Here is a 5,465-nt window from a genome sequence, read left to right on the forward strand (position 1 = left end):
TTTGACGTGACATTAAAATTTTTATCAATATCTTTCTAGATTTTACCGGGAGTTGAAATTAAATGATGAAAATTGGCAAAAAATAGAAAGACCGGTCTCATGCCGTTGAAGAAAGTATTAAACTTTGTGTAAAATAAGTCTTATTTTAAAGTATTTTTGAGGAATAGAGAGCCTAATTTTTTATTTTTTTTACAGTTTTCAAGATTCAACTTCATCTCCTTGCAAAATCTAGAAAAATAATTGTAGACATTTCGAATTCACTTAGAATGAACCCTGACGTCCCTTCTTCAAAATGAGCCCAAGAAAGTGTAAAAATGTTAACTGGTTCTTGAATTATCATAAAAAATGTAGATGCGTGCGCAAGACAGCAGTCCCGCTCAACCGAGCGACTTTCGTCATGCGCACGCCTCTACGTTTTTTATAATAATTCGAGAATCAGTGAATATCTTTACTGTTCTTGGACTCATTTTAAACAGAAGAAGGTTAGGTTTATTTGGCGTGACATTTAAACTTTTATCAATATTTTTCTAGATTTTTCCGGAAGTCGAAGTTAAACTATGAAAATTGGCAAAAACTAGAAAGACCGGTTTCATGGCGTTAAAGAAATAATTAAACTTTGTGTAAAATTAGTCCTATTTTAAAGTATTTTTGTGGAATAGAGAGCCTAATATTTTATTTTTGACACCTTTCAAGATTCAACTTCAATCTAGAAAAATAATTTAAGACATTTGGAATTCACTGAGAATGAACCCTAATGTCTCCTCTTTAAAATGAGCCGAAAAAACTGTAAAAATGTTGACTGGTTCTTGAACCAGCATAAAAATTGTAGGGGCATGAGCAAGACTGCAGTCCCGCTCAACCAAGCGATTTTCGTCTTGCGCACGCCTCTACATTTTTTATAATAATTCGAGAACCAGTGAATATCTTTGCAGTCCTTCAACTTATTTTACAGAAAAGATTGTAAGGTTTATTTGGCGTGACATTTAAACTTTTATCAATATTTTTCTAGATTTTTCCGGAAGTCGAAGTTAAACTATGAAAATTGACAAAAACTAGAAAGACCGGTCTCATGCCGTTGAAGAAATGATTAAACTTTGCGTAAAATTAGCCTTATTTTGAAGTGTTTTTGTGGAATAGAGAGCCTAATATTTTATTTTTTATACTTTTCAAGATTCAACTTCATCTTCTTGCAAAATCTAGAAAAATAATTTTAGACATTTAGAATTCACGGAAAATGAACTCTAAACTCTCGTCTTTAAAATAAGCCCAAGAAACTGTAAAAATGTTAACTGGGTCGTGAATTATCATAAAAAATGTAGAGGCGCGCGCAAGAGTGCAGTCCCGCTCAACCGAGCGACTTTCGTCTTGCGCAAACCTCTACGTTTTTTATAATAATTCGAGAACCAGTGAATATCTTTACAGTGTTTGGGCTCGTTTTAAAAAGAAGACTGTTAGGCTTATTTGGCCTGAACTTTTATCATTATTTTTCTAGCTTTTTCAAAGTATTTTAGATAAATATAGAATAAATCAGTGAGTGAGAAACCCCGGTCTAATTTGTCAACCTTGAATTCACCTTTCTTAAAATTTAAAATGAGCACAAGAATTTGTAAAAATATTTAATTGCTCTCGAATTATAAAAAAATGTAGGGACATGTGCAAGACGAAAATGGCTCGGTCGAGCAGGACTTCAGTCGTTTCTTCCTTGGTCTCACTTTAAAGAGTTAGATTTTATTATTAATTTCACGTGGCATTTAAACTTTTGCCATTATTTTAGTAAAAAATCAGAAATTAAACTGGCCTTTGTTACTCACGCAAACTTTAGTAATATTATGAACGCCAACAAACCGGCCTAATTTTTGATTTTTGACAATTTTCAAGATTCAACTTTAACTCCGAAGATAATCTGGAAAAAAATGGAGAAAATTTGAAAGTTACGCAAAATTAACTTTTATTTCTCTTCTTCAAAATAGGATCAATAAACTGCGAAGATATTCACTGGTTATTTAATTATCAAAAAAATAAGTAGAGACGTGCGCAAAACAAAAATTGCTCAGTTGAGCGGGACTGCAGGCTTGGGCATGCCTCTACATTTTTAAGGATAATTCGAGAACCAGTTAACATTTTTACAGTTTCTTGGGCTCATTTTAAAGGCGAGGCTTTAAGGTTAATTTTGCGTTTCTTCCAAATATATACCGTTAGTTTCCTAGTTTCTGCTGGACGTTGAATTTGAATCTTGAAAGTTGGCAAAAATCAGCAATTAGACTGATCTTTCACCCTCACTAGCTCAGTCTCTATTATTCCAAAATAATTCAAATACGGATCATTTGACGCGGAATTTAATAAACTTTTTAACGCCCCTCAAAAAAAGATGTTATCTTCTTTTCGGTAGATATTCTGCGAGATGTGATTGGACCTTTTTAAGCGCTAGTTTTTCAGGCGTCCTCAGAATTCTGGACGGTGCTTTATAATTCAAATGGTTGGTATATTTTTCAGAAGAAAAAGTTAAAAGAGTTATTTTATGTGATAAACTGGGGTCAAAGTTATATTTGAACGAGCTAACTGAACTGGTATGAAGTTACTTTCGGCTAATTATAAATTTGTTAATCGTTCCGTATCCGCAATTCAGCGATAATTCCCTCAACTCTTCCATCTTTTTTATATGGCCATAGCCCGAGACACCGTTATCGCCAACGGCTGTATTTCTTTCATTGGATTCGTCTCCTTTTCCTATACCAGAAACACGCAATTAACGTTTAAGCAAATATTGTTGCGACATCACTGTGCAAGCAACTTTAGGGAAAAATGTATTTCTTTAGCTCAACTCTAAATATGAATTTTAAAAAACAACTGTGCTGTATTATTTTGGCTACAGAAACGACGTCGTGATTTAAAACAAAAAAAAATTGGTCTCAATAGCTGCTTTTTTTAATGACAAACAGGACATTTAATTCTGCACAAGAGTTCCTAGAAACATGCAAATATAATTATAAGATTAATGAACATAATAATTATCAAAATACACTCCGGGTCCCATAGCTTGCAACTTTCGCCCCGGAAGAGCCGCAGTTCGCGAGTACTCAGTCGAGTATATTGCGCAATATTATGCATTCGCTGAAGATTTCAAGTCTAAATATATAGTTGTATTTTTGACAAACAAAAAAAATTAATTTTACACTAAACAGATGAATCCATAACTAAGTAGTTGAACTTTCAAGCAAAATAGAGAATTTTTCAACAAAATAGTTGAAGTTTCAAACAAATAGTTGAATCTTCAAGCCAAATACAAAACGAATTTTTCAGAATACTTTGCTGACTAAAAAAGATAAATTTTGAATCCAGAGAGACGAATTTGCTATCCAAAAATACGGGGTTTTTGCCAATTATTTTAATTAATTAGTCTAATTTTTAAACCAAGGAGACGAATTTTTTAGAAAACGGTCGAATTTTTATTCTTAAAGTACGCATTAAAAAAAAACAACGGTCAACATTTCTACCAAAAAATATGACTTTTTAACAAAATTGTAAAATTTTTAACAAAATAATTATTTATCAACAAAACAGTTGAATTTAGAAATAATTGGTTTAATTCTTTAAAAAGAAGATTGAACTTCAACCGAAAACATTTGCATTTTCAACCAAATACATTTTAATTTTCAAGTCAAGAAGACGAATTTTTTAGAAGACAATGCATTTTTAATTTAGGAGTACAAATTTTCAAGGCAGCGGTTAAAATTTTGACCCAAAATCCGATTTTTTAACAAAATAGTCGAATTTTTAACAAAATCATGTAATTATCAACAAAATATTGAAATTTTTAACAAAATAATGTAATTGTCAACAAAAAGGTGGAATTTTTAACCCATTTATTGAATTTCTTAACGAAAAAATGTGTTTTTTCTTCTAATACAAATTAATTGTTTTGACTGAAAATTAAAAAATTATATTTTTGGTTAAAAACTTATGTTTTTTAATTGACAATTCATGTGTTTTGTTGAGAATTAGTCTTTTTTAGTAAAAAAATCTTCTACGTCAAAAATTAATGTTTTTGGTTGAAAATTTAAATATTCCATTTCTAGTTGAAAATTTATCTTTTTTGACTAAAAATTGAACTACTTTTAAAAAAATTAATTTTTTTGATTGAAGATGCTTGATGCTAGTTAAAATTGGTTTGCTTCCAAATTTATCTTTTTTAGTTCAAAATTCTTTTTTTTTTGTCGACTAAAAATTAATTCTTTTTTTCAGAAAATTGAAATATTCTTTTTCTAGTTGAAATTTGTTGGTTAACGGAAAATTCAATCACTTGGTTAAATTGTTAACTACTTTTTAAAAAATTATTTCTTCTGGTTGAAGATTCTTGATTTTATTTTTAAATGGTTTCCTTGAAAATGTAACGTTTGGTTAAAAATACATTTTTTTTGCGATAAAAATTAATTTTTTGACTGAAAATGTAAATATTCCATTCATGTTGGAAAATGTACCTTTTTTAATTGAAAATTCAAGTACTTGGTTAAAATTTGAACAACTTTGTTAAAAAATAATTACACTGAATAAATATCTAACTATTAAGATAAAATTTTCTTGTTGTAAAACATTAATTTGTTTATGTTAAAAATCTATCCTTTTTTGTTGGTGTTAACGTATTTGGTCGAAAAATCTCCTTTTTAGATGAATCCAAAATTCAAATATTATTTATTTAAAAATAAATTCTTTTTCTGTTGAAATATCAGATATTAAATTTTTGTTGAGAATTCATATCTTTTGGTTAAAAATGAATTTTTTAAAGAAAATTTAACCGGTTGGTTAAAAAGTTAACTTTTTGATTTAAGATTCATAATTTTTGTTGAAAATTCGTCTGGTTAAAAATCTTAATTTGGTAGGAAATTTATATTTTTTATATTTAAATTTAATTATTTGGTTATAAGTTCATTTATTTGGTTGAAAACTGCACAATTTTTGTTTAAAAGCGATAGTTTTTGTTATTCAACATAATAAAATGTAATCCAGAATATACAAAGAAACAATCTAGGGTAATCTGATATAATCCAGCGTAGTCCACCTCCGCTGAACTCGATTTACACCAAATGTTTTACTATAAATCACGACATAGTACGTATTAGTAGTGGTAGTAGTAGTAGAAGTACTTTACGATGCTTGAATTTTCAATAGGATTGGTTCTCTTTCCTACCTAACTTTAACGGAATTGCGTGAAAATAGCATGCAGCATTTCCAAATTATACAGATTAAGGATCACACGGAAGCCACCGAATATCGTTTCTCAAATATGGGCCCGACAAAGCGTCCTAAAAAGGTCCGATCTCGATTTCCACTTTCCAGAATTCGGCGCTTTTCACTGCCGCAAAGAATCCTGATCGCAGAACGAGAAGATCATCGAAGAAAGAGAGATTCCTGCTGCATAATGTCCCGGATAAGCGTGACATTAATCATACAGCAGGTAGCCCTGATGC

The sequence above is a fragment of the Belonocnema kinseyi genome, chromosome 5 (assembly GCF_010883055.1).
Source record: "Belonocnema kinseyi isolate 2016_QV_RU_SX_M_011 chromosome 5, B_treatae_v1, whole genome shotgun sequence".
Taxonomy (NCBI): domain Eukaryota; kingdom Metazoa; phylum Arthropoda; class Insecta; order Hymenoptera; family Cynipidae; genus Belonocnema; species Belonocnema kinseyi.